Consider the following 14,121-nt stretch of genomic DNA (forward strand, 5'->3'; position numbering starts at 1 on the left):
GCAGCCTGATTTACCTGCTCATTGTGTCTGTGCTTCCTATTAGCCTGACTCTTGGGGACACGGGCATCTACATGATGGACTTTCACAGGTAGCTTTTCTACCTGAGTGGCAATGTCTTTCCACTCATTAGCAGCCCAGATTGGTTTTCCCCTACACTACCAGTTAGCCTTTTTACATTTCTCCAGCCATCCCCACAGAGCATTGGCTATCATCCATGAATCAGTGTAAAGGTAGAGCCACTTCTCTCTTTCAGCAATGTCCAAGGCCAGCTGAATGGCTTTGAGTTGAGCAAGTTGACTTGATCTACCTTCTCCTTCAATAGCTTCTGCGACCTGTCGTGTGGGGCTCCATATGGCTGCTTTCCACTTCCGGTCCATCCCCACAATGCGACAGGAACCGTCGGTGAAAAGTAGTGTGTTTTATTGGCTGGCAGTTGGTTGTATGGTGGGGCTCCGTAGGCCTGGGTCACTTGTTCCTGTTCCTCTTCATCAGTGAGACCAAAATTTTCACCTTCTGGCCAGTATGTAATTATTTCCAAAATGCCAGGGCGATTTGGATTTCCAATATGGGCATGCTGTGTGATGAGTGCGATCCACTTGCTCCATGTGGTGTCGGTGGCATGGTGGGTAGAGAGAACCTTTCCTTTAAACATCCACCCCAGCACTGGTAGTTGGGGTGCCAGGAGGAGTTGTGCTTCTGTGCCAATCAGCTTTGAGGCAGCTTGAACTCCTTCATAGGCGGCCAAGATCTCCTTCTCTGTTGGAGTGTAGTTGGCTTCAGATCCTCTGAAGCTTTGACTCCAGAATCCCAGTGGTCGACTTCGAGTCCCACCAGGCACCTTCTGCCAAAGGCTCCAGGAAGGATCATTGCTCCTGGCTTCAGAGTAGAGCACATTCCACACCTCTGGTCACATCCTGACTGGATCAAGGGCTACCGCATGAGCGATCTCCTGCTTGATCTGGGCAAAGGCTTGCTGCTGCTCAGGGCCCCAGTGGAAATCGTTCTTCTTGCGGGTGACCAGGTAGAGAGGGCTCACAATCTGGCTGTACTCAGGAATGTGCATTCTCAAAAAACCCATGTCGCCTAGGAAAGCTTGTGTTTCCTTCTTGCTGGTCGTTGGAGACATTGCAGTGATCTTGATGATCTCAATGGGAATCTGACACCATTCACCTTGCCAGTTTACCCCCAGGAACTGGATCTCTTGGGCAGGTCCTTTGACTTTGCTCATCTTGATGGTGAAACAGGCTTACAGCAGAATCTGGATGATCTTCTCTCCTTTCTCAAATTGTGTTCCCCCACACAATGATGTCATCAATGTACTTCAGATGTTCTGGAGCTTCACCCTTTTCCAGAGCAGCCTGGATCAGTCCATGGCAGATGGTGGGGCTGTGTTTTCACCCCTGGGGCAGTTGGTTCCAGGTGTACTGCATGCCCCTCCAGGTAAAAGCAAACTGAGGCCTGCACTCTGCTGCCAGAGGAATGGAGGAAAATGTGTTAGCAATGTCAATGGTGGCGTACCACTTTGCTGCTTTGGACTCCAGCTAGTACTGGAGTTCCAGCATGTCCAGCACAGCAGCGCTCAGTGGTGGAGTCACTTCATTCAGTGCATGGTAGTCCACAGTCAATCTCCATTCTCCATCAGAACTACTCACAGGCCAGATGGGGCTGTTGAAGGGTGAGTGGGCCTTACTGACCACCCCTTGGCTCTCCAGCTCATGGATCATCTTGTGGATGGAGATCACGGCATCTCAATTCATCCAATACTGCCAGTGGTGCACTGTCGAGGTGGCAATTGGCACTTGTTCTTTCACCATCAAGTTCCACTGAAGATGGGTTCTCTGATAGTCCAGGCAAGGTGTTCAACTGCTTAATGTCCTCTGTCTCTATAGCAGCTATTCCAAAAGCCCACCTGAGTCCCTTTGGGTCTTTGTAATAGCCATTATGGAGGAAGTCTATGCCCAAAATTAAGGGAGCCTCTGGGCCAGTCACAATTGGATGTTTCTGCCACTCTCTCCCAGTCAGGCTCACCTCAGCCTCCTGCAGAGTCAATTCCTGCAATCCCCCTGTCACCGGAAACAGGTTCTTCTCCCACATGTCCTGATGGCATTAGGGTACACTGTGAACTAGTATCAACTAATGCCTCATATTTTTGTGGTTCTGATGTGCCAGGCCATGAGATCCACACTGTCCAAAAGACCTGGTTTTCCTGTGCCTCTCCCTGGGCTAGAGGCAGGACCCCTCTAGCCTTCGTTATCGTTTCCTTCCTGGGCATACATACTAGAGGTTCCTTCAAAAAATTTCCACAAATAAGAAAAGAAAAGGAAAGAAAATTCAACCCCCAACAGCTACTCATAAGCGAATGCTCAACTCTGATGTAGGTTAAATTTCTGCAAAAATTACATTCTCAGGAGACCTTATACACTCCTGCATGAATATCAGTCTTCTCACCTGGCGTCACAACTTTGGAAGCAACAGCTAATGAAAGAGGAATAAAGCAGAACCACTCATATGCACAACTTTAAGACCCTCCCAAGATGAACTGGGATATACAGAACATTCATTTCTACATGAAACCACATCCATTTTACTTTACAGGAAAAACAGTAAATTTTCGTGTACATGAAAGGCAAATTAGGAGACAGTATAGGAAACTGTAATATAATAACCATGTGAATGCATCTATCTGTTTAAACAAAAAAAGGTACTTGGAAAAAAATTCTGGCATCAGGAGAGACAAGAACAATATTGTCTTAAATCAACCACATTATTATTTGGATTGTGATAACACCTGGAGATCTCTTTCAAGTACCAGAATCCTGCTGATAGGCACCTGCTACAAACAACACAAGTTCCCTTGCAAACATAGGTAGCCTACATCTTAAGGCCAAACACAGTTAGAATATTGCTATTTAAAATTATCTGTGACACTAAGTACTTTCTACACTATGAAATAAGTTTTCATAGCCAGCCATCAATTTAGATAAAGACTATCTTTGTAAAGAAAGAGGTGCAAGACAGTGGCTTATATAGCATGAGACACTTGCAGTCAGGAATAGGAGCAGATCATTCTGAAGAGTACCATGATATCTCTGATCCACTCTTGTGCTCTTCTGTCAGCATGTACCATCAGCAACCATCCAAATTATAAGGCTAGGCTTTTGATTTGACCCAGGCAAAACTTCAAATTACTCAGACATCACAGGAGCCATCACAGTAGCCACTCCCTTTGGCATCCTTAATGGCCATGAATGGCTCTACAGGGCTGTTTCTATCACTCTGCAAAGCTGGGCCATTTAGGTATGTCAGGTGAAATGAATCCCTCAGACTTATTACACTAGTGTTGCCTGAGGAATGACACTCAGAATACTTTTAGCAAGTACACTCATTTCTAATCATACAAACAAGACTCCCAACAGTGGTGAATGACTAATCATCGCCCCAAGCAGAGAACCCTTTTATAGTGAATACAATAATAACCTAGCATTTTTTTCCCCCTTCCTCTTATCTTTTCACATTTACTTTATTTCTAAGAAAAAAGAAGAGACTTGCAGTGGTATTTCCTTTTTCTGTTTTCTCTGCATAGGTACTCTGTGTTATCAATGTATTAAGCAATGTCATAGAGCTTGGGGAAATCATGCCTTGATCACTGTCCTGGTTCTTCTCATTTAACAGCTGCCCGACCTTCATCATCAGAGGTCCCTTCAGATGATACACATTTTCAGAGCAGGCCTTCTGCATGAGCACATCCCAGAGGTGAAACAATGATGGTTGTTCAGAGGGTAAAGGCCACCATTAAGGAGCACAGATAAAAACTCATCCCAAAAGTTAAATATAGGAAGAAACTTTCCTGCTTTTACAATTAATTATATTCAAGACTGTGTAATATGTCAGCTTATGAAAATACAAAATTTTTAAACTGTGTCAACAGAGGAAATTGAACTTTTCTTTCTTTTTTTTTCCTTGCAAATCCACTTTAATATACACAAACATTTTTGCATGCTCTAATCCAGTCTGGGTTTTTACTAGGTTTTATACGATGGAATAGTAAAATCTTATTAGAATGAGGATGCTAAGGGATGAGGGGATTCTCTGCCTACACAGAACGTGTAGTGCAATTCTTATAGAGTGATCCTCCAATACTTAATATCTTCTTTTGCTGTGTAATAAAGGGTTGCACTTATCTCCACTGACAGACTTTAAGTAAAGGATTACTATGGTAAACTAATAAAAACAATTTGTCTTTAATTAGGAACTAAGTACCTCAGAACATGTTTGTATTTTACAATCAAAATTTATTTCCAGCTGTTTAGATGCAAGACAAAAGTTACCACCGTTTATTTGATAAATAGAATGAAATCTTTATGGTGCAACACTTAATTTTATCTTTCTTTTGTTTTCTGAGCTGAGATGCACAAAGACCAGTTGCTCCCAAAACTACTCAGCAGACTAAGAATTAGGTAATAAGAGAAGAACCAGTTCTTTGCAGAGGGTCCAGTAAATCTTAAAAGCACTTTGGAAAGACCACATATTAACCCATATTGTAGTATTGTGTCAGAGTAACACTTAGGACAAAAAAAACACCCTCAGATGCTATGAAATAACCTGTGGCTCTATCTGACATTTTGCCCCTAGGTTTCCTAACTTCAGCACAGTGCAATTACTTGAGTTATAGGTATCAAATTAAATCTGTTTTCAAGATTAAAAAAAAAAACAAATAAAAAACTCAACAAAAAACAAAACAAAAAGCAAACAAATAAACAAAAAACAAAACAAAACATACAAACAAACAAACAAAACCAGAAACAAAACAAACCAGCACATGCAGAAGCTTATCTTGTGGGAGTTAATCCCTGAAGGCTTACATTAACACTTCCACCAATAAAGGGATTACAGGAGAGAAAGTTGTAGAAGAGAATTTCATTAATACTGTTTCATCACTGGAAAAAGAAAGAAAAAGCAAAACCAAATGAAAAAACTGTGTTAATGCAGAGAAACATGGCAGCTTTTCCTCTTCACGAGTTTATTTATGCTGTAAATGGTTTGTTCCTCAGTCCTGCATTTTCATTCCAGGGGGTCACTTTAGCTCCTGATTAATTTTTAAGTCGAGGGATTTACAGTATTTGCAACCTTACACCTGTTCTCAGAAGAACCAGGGGACCCTGAAGACATCATTGAAACTGCTGGCACCTGCTCTTTTGGAAGTGCCATTTCTCACAGAATATGCAAGTTCTCTAATAGCACAGATCATGGGCCAAATATGTTTGGGGCTAGATATGGGATACATACTATCTGTCCAAGGATCACTACAGAGATGAATGCATTCAGAGGCACACAAACCCCATAACTGTTGGGATCTTTTCAAGAACATCTCCAAGTTCAGCATAATCAAGATTTCATCACTACTTTGGAGGCCTTTTGTTCCACAAAAGGTGCAGGAGCATTTTGCACTTTCATGTTTTCGTACTATTCAGGGTTATGTAGTTCAAAATAATCTAGACACTGCTCTTTCCTTGCTAAATCAACTCCTGAGCACTTCACAAAACACACTGGTAGATATTATATACCTTCAAGCTCACAAATAACCAAGTTCTGCTGAACTTTGATGTATAAGGAGGCAGGCACAGTACAGATCCTCGCAGGGACTAAAACTATTTTAAGTCATCAGTCCAGGCATGACAAATTTCCAAATTACATATTCGCTGAAGGAGCATCTTCAAAACTAGCAAAAAAAGTGGGATTGTCACTCTTTGTTTCCAGAAGTACAAGAAAAAATATCAAGAACAAAAGCTCATGGCAGCACAAAACAAATAGCTTTCCATGACAAAATAACAGAAAGTCACCCATAAATTGATCATACACATGTTTAGACAGACTAATAACACTAAGACAAATAAATCCATACTGGATTAGGAACAAGCAAATTGCTGAACATTCATCTCAAGCATTTAAAATCTGATCAAAAGTTTTGCATCTACTTCAATCCTTATGTCTTTTACAAAGAGCATTCACCTTGGCATAACGACTGAAGATCACTATCCTCTTAATTAACCACTCCTACAATGCATCCAAAACCGATAATATTCAGATGGTTTTAAAGTGAGACAGAACGAATAATACTTGTACACGAGCAAAAGTACTGACCATAAAAAGAAGAGTTGTTTGTAGTTCTTCCAGGGGAACATAAAGTATATATGTGATTACAGTAAATTTTTATGTCATTTCTCTTCTCCTACTAGCAGGGCATATTCTTAAGTCATTACCGCTTAGATTTAATATTTAAAAATAAACCATCACAGCCATTTCAGCATGAGTTTCTTTTGGTGCTTGTGTTAGCAGGGTCGCCATGTAATGTAAGCAGTGCCAGAATACATGCTGCTAACATTTTTCATGTGTCTATGATTAGCCTCTTCTTAATTTAGCTGTGCCTCTTTTAACCCTACTGCAACTAGACAGTGGCCAGATGGACAGAGCTAGCCAACATCTACCTGCTACATATACCTATTCAGCACCTCAAGAATTGTATTTCATTTGCATTTCCAATTTCAGTTCTTCCCTTTGAATGTGATTTGCCTCTGAGTTTTTTGCCCTGAAGTCCAGCTATCAAGTAGGAAGGCTGCCTGGTTGCCAGCAGACTTCTCAGCTGACTAGATCCTTGGCTGTCCAAACACATAATATTAATGGCATGTTATGTCATTTGTTTAACTGTATGGTATTCCAGTTATAAACTGGTATTTCTGATCAAGCTCAATTACTGACTTCCAGCTAAAATCACCTTTTAAAATAAGTAATGTCCAATCCAAATATAACCAGCCATCCCAGTTATTAGGAGTGACATGCAGTATGTCTACAGACTGTGAACAGAAAATGCTTAGACAGTCTACGGTAGAAAACAAAGGTAAATGCCTTTAATGTTACAATTTATACAATATATATTTATTTATTTGAACCACAGAAATAAAACATGGTCTTTGTAGAAATAAACCCTTCAGAAAGTTTGACATGAAATGCCATTTTCATTTCTCCAAAGGTCAGCCTGAGTTTTGTTCAGTAGAAGGCAATCTTTATTTCAGTTGATCAAAAACAAAAAGGAAGAAAAAGAGATCTTGTGTACAAAACAGGAATTCTTCCAAATTTCATTTGGTGTTTGCAATTAAGCAGCTCTTTTCCTTACAGACACATAAATACACATTTTACAGCACACCAAAGGACTGCCTGCAATCCATTCACGTCACATAACAAACAGAAGAGCAAGTCCAATTCCAACAGGAGCATGTATTGAAAAGTAACTTATCAAAAATGGAGATATGGAGGGGTGAAGTCCATTTATGTGACAGCTAAGCCCCATTCTCTTCCTTTCAGTATTTAAAAAACCTCTAAATAGTCCTTATTTCCTTTCCAATATTGATTTCTTTCAACGAATATTGATTTCTGTTTTCAGTCTAGTTTTTCTAACAGCTCATGCCATGTATTTCACATGCTAAGCTCTCCTCACCGTTGGTTTTTTTCAGGAAACATTACAGAAAACATAACCACAACCTGCAGTCTCTGGAAATAGCATATAATTATTGATCATTATAATTTTGGTTAAAGATGTCAGCCAAGTGTAGCATTTGCAACAGTGGATTGCAATCTGGCAGTCACTGAATTGCTTCAATAACTGAAAAAGGCAAGTTCATATATGTTACCCTGCAAAATATGGATGGGAAGAATTCTGGGAGAAAATTTTTAGGGCTTTGGAATTAGTGGCATTTTATAACACAGAATACTGCATTGTCGGTAAAACAACTAATTAAATTAGAAGTGTTATTCCCTTATATAATGCCACTGTATTAAGGAACATTCTTTATAAACCGAACTTATTATTTGCAATAACATATACTTGTTGCTGTGTATAAAAAAATAGTCCAAACTAGCTACACTTGTATACTGGGACACATATAATTCTGATGAGACAATACATCAGCAGATCAAATCAAATGAAGCTCAAGGATTTATTCGAACCTACTATACATTGTGACTTTGTTTGTATAAAAAATAGTTCATGTGTCTAGACACAGTATTACATGTTTCTGCAAAACTGTGTATGTTTAATACTTTATGCAGACAATTAAATTTCAGCTTCAGTATAGTAATGTACAGCACTTTATTCTCTGGATTAGAACACCCAGTACCTTTTCAGCTAATTTAATTCCTCAGTGTTCCTCAAAGGAATCAGGAGCATTGCTGTTTTTACATAAGCTGTCCAAATTCTACTTTTGTTATGAATTAATGAAATTCCATTATCAGGCAAAGACAGGCCCAGCATGCTTTTATGATGGCTTTAAGCACCAAATATCTGGGATTTTCCAGTAAACAACCTGAGCTTCAATCTAAAACCAGGACTGCCAGAGAAAGAATAGTATTGTGGGCTGGGGAAACCTCCCAGCAGAAATATCATCTTTGTCCAGATAAAGTCTAATGTTCCAAATGTTGTGCATGCTGCTGGACATAGCAGAATTCAGACAGCACTTGAGTGTGCCGCCCAACCATGGGCACTGCTTGTCTCAAATCTAGCCTCAAATGCAAGATTTCATCAAAAATCAATGCTATGAAAAATATCAACTTTTAAGACACACATACCTCCACCACTCCCTCAAAGCCTTAAATGTGCTTGTACTTCTAATTCTTATTCTGTGTCTATAAGGATACATTTGTTGTCTCCCTTTACAAATTACATAAAGAAATCAAAGCATCTTTCCCAGTTGACTGAAATAATTGTTTCCATGATTTTAATCCTTCCCTATTCCCAGAAACCCTATAATCAAATCTAGAATTGGTTCTGTCATAAAACCCACTTAAATTTTCCTTCTGGCTCTCAAACAGCATGTGAACCTTGAACCAAAATTCTGTTTAGCCTTCTCCCTGAAGAAAGATGTAATTATTAAAGGCCTATCAAAGCTATTTCTCATGAAAAAGGATGATTCTCAAGAACTGAAATGAACTCTCCATCTCCACAAAGAAAACACAAACTTGTTCTTTATAACCAAATTGTGGGCCAAAGCCTTATTTCAATTTGTCAGCAGCTAACAGACTGATTCCTCCCCCAAACCCTCTGGAAACAGGGAACAAATTCCTCTTTCTGCTGCCTTTGTTTTCAAGCAGGATGATTCAGTCCCAAGACCAGGTACAGTAGCTTTCTGATACCTTTTCTCCATAACACCTTCATGATTTAGATATCATCCAGAAAATTATGGGACTAACTTGAAAATAAACAAGTTTATACAGATTTTAAGAAAACAAACATTTCAATATGCTTTTCAAGCCCTGCAATTTATGTTACCAAGTTTATTTAAAATATTCACATTGTCTAGAAGCTCTCATAAGTATTGCTAGTCAATATCACTTGTTTTCACACAAGCAGCAACGTGGAATTTTGAGGAAAAAAACTACTGATTATTAGATCATAATAATTGGCCATAAACAATTATCTAGATGATAAATACCTTGCCCACCAAAACAAAAAATCCAAGGCTGGAACAGAAAGCAACTTTCCTTAAGCAATATCCTTATCTAAGAAATATTTATTTAGTCATTGTACTTTCACAACAATTTTCTCATTTGTCCCCCTGTAAATCTATGTCATTGCTTTGGCCCGATGAATGTTTCAGTTCAGGGTGATTTTCTTGATCTACTTCTTGTTTTATTCTTAATATACTACCTGGTATATTATCTGTAATTATACCCCTGGTTTTACTTAAACCTATCAATCTGCCTGACAGTCTGCCTAGATAGCATTTTGAAAATAGCAAAATGAACTAAAAGGGGAGTAATCAACCTACCTCAATAACCTATGGAGAGCTATGCATCAGGTAATGGCTCAAGTTACACTTCATAAAAGCACAACAGAATATGGCAACATTAATGCCAACTTCCAGCTTCAAAAAATGAACCACTGTGAAAAGCAAAATGTCTCTCCTAATTAGACCTTGGCATTGTCCTGTCAGATTTAGAGAGTCATTATTTTTCTTTGAATAAACATCACTATTTCTTTTCTAGGCAAATTCCTTGGCTCTGTTTCAATTATTTCTTTTAAATATTAAAGAGCAGGAAACATTTGTTTTCCCTTGTCACATCCTGTCTTCTTTACATAGCATCACATAGTCTCCCTTGAAATGCCTGCTCTTACGGCAAGCCTAACATGCATAGCTCAATCAAAACATTTGCTATTGTCTTTTGCCAGCCACAAACAAATTTCTGCACAAACACTGAAAAGGTTTAAAGGTTTCGACAGCCATTTAAAGCCAAGCTAACACAACTATCAAAGAAAGGCGGTGTCAAACTGCTCGGCTTCCCTGCTACCGCCCTGATTTAGAAAAAGAAAGACAAAGCAATCCACTCACTCACACAGCAGAGCTCCTGGCAAGAGCTCACTGGCTATAAAACCACTGTTCTTTCGAAAGCAGAAAAACCTCAAGAACATTTTAGAGATGTGTGTGAAAGGGTAACTTACATTATTTAGAAAGGCAGGAGAGGAGTGCTGCAGTTTCTTCGTTATTTTACACTGCTGTTGGCAGAGCAGAAAACCAAAAAGTTCATCTAAAGAAATCCCTCTTTTTAATTCTTTCTATCCCAGTTCATTTACTCTGGAGTCTCTCAGCCTGAAGAGATCCGACAGTCAAAAGTTTACCCCCTTGTATTTCCGAATGATATGGCCGACTTTCCTTGGACACATACCAATGATGCAGTAAAAATCGACAAAAGTCGGGGGGAGGGAAGAAGCAATCTAGCTTGAGCCTGAATCCTCTTAACTCAATGTTTTCTGTAAAAGCTGCTCTTATGTCAGAATATCCCATTCCTACCCTAACTTGCAGAGCGCTCAGTCATCCATCTGTTTTTCATAAACTGCAAATTACAGGCAAACCAGGGAACGTACACAGTCCAGTTTTAGCAGAACTCCCCCAGCATCAGCCTTACAAGTAACCTGAGGTACAAAGGCTTTGAAAGTAAACAGTTGGCCCCATGCCGGGATGGTCTCCCGTCTGCAGATGCCTGACTGCTCCCCCAGGCAGCGTCCAGCAGCCCAGAGCACCACCCACCACTCCAGAAAGTGACAGCCGGGTCCTCACACTCCCCGCTGCATAAACAAACCCTCCCTCGCTCCAAGCACAAGCGGCCTCTCTGGAACGGGGCAGGAAAATCCAGTGCATTATATGAAATCGTCAACAACTTATCAAGTCAACCTGGTTTTTATAAACAGGGACGTGAATGCTGATACCTTTACATCCTCTAAATGCTTCCAGGTGGGAAGCAAATCTAATGTCTTGGTAAGTTTTGTTTTGTTTTGGTGAGGGTTTTTTCCTACTAAGGCAACTCAGAGCCAGTGGACAGTTGCTGAATAGGGAACTTCTAGGGTGGTTCAAGCCATTCGTTACCAGAATGAACATTTCACCAAAAGTTGCAGAAGCAAAGTTTTGATAGGCACCCCGTGAAAGTCCATGACTCAAAGCCCCCAGTTCACCTTCAGCCCCTGTTTTCGTCTATTTAAAGGCCTAGTGCCCTGATTACATTCAAGTACCAAAGGCTTAAGGAGACACCTATATTTTTGGATACTTCATGGCTTCTGTGTCAGGACTGAAGAAGATTCTTTTCCCAATTAAAAAAAAATCAAGAAAAAAATTTTATGGTGGATTAAAAAAAAATGTTTTGCCATTACTTAAAGTTGCTGTTATCTGTATGTTCTTTAAAATAACAAGCTTTATTTAGTTGTTAGTTTAAGCAGAGGATTTTTCAAGCTTTTTTACTGGGAATAATCTTACTCTGCTTGAACAATGAGACTCTCTGAACAAGGCAGCTTTCGCTAAAGCATTGGTGAATCACTACAGTAAGTCATTAACAAAATAAAAACACCATTGTAAACGCTCTGCCTGAAAGTCCTGAGCCTTGTCACTTGCTTAGGTTTTTAACTTGGCACAATCAGGATTGTGCTGATCATCTACTCATTTGTACCTGGATCCAGGACTGACACAACTGGACTGTTAAAGCCAAAAGCAGTTGAATGATTTTAAAAATTCCAAAAAACAAACAAGCAAACAACAACAACAAACAACACCAAACCCAAAAAACAAGGCTCTCTAGTCAGTCGAAGCAAACGAGGAAATTATGAATTAATTTTTTGTGTTTATTTGTGCCTGTGCTATCACAATTTCTTCCAGTAGTTGTATAACCCACTGAGTAATTTCAGTCACGTCAGGTAGAGATCCCAACATGAATATTTCTACAGCTTTTGTGAAAAAAGACAGCTGTCCAGATGTATGAAATACAATCCAGTGATCCAATGTAAAAGGCTACACATGAACTCCGCTGTATTATTAGACACCAGGGCACACCACACAAACAAGAGATCTATGAGAACAGATTCCATGTGCCCTACGGCTCAGCTGCTACCAAAGTTAGACAATTTTGCCTGCATTGTAGCATTTCCCTCCTTCTGATCTCCTGTCATGGTAGTAAGCAGCAAAACACACAAAATGCACATATGTCATCTGAAGCAATAATAGTATTTCTTTGAAACTGCAATAAGCAGGGTTTGGTAACAGTTGAGTTATTCTCTCACTTAGTAAACAAGTGGGGTGAACTGACTACCTCATGTTTTTACTGATATTTTCCATGAGACCAAAGAACTTGATCCTCGTAGAGCAGACTTACAGGTTTGGGGACAGAAATTATTTCATGGGCCACAGCAGAGCAGTCCTTGTGTGTTTTCTGGGCACGCAGATCTCTCCCCACTGTACAAGGACAAGCTGAATGACTGTTATCTTTGGAATAAGAATGCTTTTTTTTGGGTGGGACATGGTAATAAAGAGAAGGGTAAGTGGAAATAACCACTTTCAATTTGTGATGCTTTTGCTGGCTGAATGTTTATTCCTGCAAAGGAGCAAATGCATTAATTCACACTGATGTCTCAAGTGGTCTTCAATATATCTGTTCTCTCAAAAAAAACCACAGTCCATTTACATCAAAGATGACTTTCACAAACAACAGTTCCTCAAGAAAACCTCAAGAAAATTCAATATTCAAAAACAGTAGATCAATTTTAAATGACCTTTCATTTTCCAGGCTCTGGGGATCATTTTTACTCAACTTTATCTCCTTTTTTATTTTGTATTTTTTGTTTCCTCTTTTATCTCATCTCTATGAGGTGCCATGATCCTACTGTCCATACATAGCTCCTGCTCCAGGAAGGCCAGCTGTGTGTCTCCTCGCTGTTGCCTGGATCTAAGGCATCGTTTGATGCTCACACTCTCAAACTTTGTGAATTTTGGGGCAGTCAAGCACCATGTTCCCATTGAGCACAGGGATCTTGGCTTTCTGGAGAAATGGCGATGGAAGATATTCATCACTTTGATGGTGAGAAAATTTACTCTAGAAAGCTTCATATAGGAAAGACTGCAACAAAGAACAGATCAGATAGGAAAAACAACTTTCTAGGAGCAATATGTCTTTTTAGAAAAATGGCAGCTTCCATTTAGGGTATTTTCAAACGCCAGCTACAAAACTACCCTGTTATTTTCCATATTAATTTTTCACCAAGATCAACTTTGTTAGCAGTATTAGTAGGACAAGAGTGGAGTAGGATGCAGGTTAGATACTGATTATGCTGATTATGTATCTTCATATGTAGATGCTTGAAAGATTTTTTCAAATGCTATTGCACGTTCCTTAAAGCAAGGGAAAAGCATCCCTCCTCAGTCAGTGACGGACAGATGGTGACACACAGGAGGTAGCAGAATATGTATCTCTCTTGGTCTGAACTCTGCTCCCATCTAGTCTAGTCTAATGGTTGTATTGGGAGCACTGCATTGCAAAGGTATAGTTGAAAGCAATCTGTTTTTCAACCAGCTTTTTTTTTACAGCTTAAATACCGAGCAAGTGACAGGTCTTGGTTTGGTGGAGGATGCACCTTCCATTTAATTTGAATCTGTGAAATTATCTAAATGATGGATACTCAGGATGGTAGCTTAACAAGCCTGGGTCTCACCACAGGTGTATGTTCACCTTTGGTTTTAACACTAGACCACTTGGTGTAGGACTTTAAATATGTTTATGCGGATTTCTAGTCAGTCACAACTCAAGTTCCAGATG

At 39.6% G+C, this 14,121-nt stretch overlaps 1 protein-coding gene across 34 annotated transcripts in view; it reads right to left on the reverse strand.

The window, feature by feature from the left end:
* TRIM2 (tripartite motif containing 2) overlaps positions 1-14,121 on the reverse strand; it is a 94,398-nt gene that overhangs the window by 54,667 nt on the left and 25,610 nt on the right. For 2 of the 34 annotated variants that reach the window (XM_088163725.1, XM_014890315.2), the window contains exon 1: positions 10,490-10,706. The exons of 31 other annotated variants lie outside the window; for them this stretch is intronic. The gene's annotated coding sequence lies outside the window, so the exon portion shown is untranslated. Of the gene's footprint in view, positions 1-10,489; positions 10,707-14,121 lie in introns of those variants that run through there. One more of the 34 variants, XM_014890327.2, reaches the window with a different exon arrangement.

The sequence above is a fragment of the Sturnus vulgaris genome, chromosome 4, assembly GCF_052056855.1.
Source record: "Sturnus vulgaris isolate bStuVul1 chromosome 4, bStuVul1.hap1, whole genome shotgun sequence".
NCBI classification, from domain to species: domain Eukaryota; kingdom Metazoa; phylum Chordata; class Aves; order Passeriformes; family Sturnidae; genus Sturnus; species Sturnus vulgaris.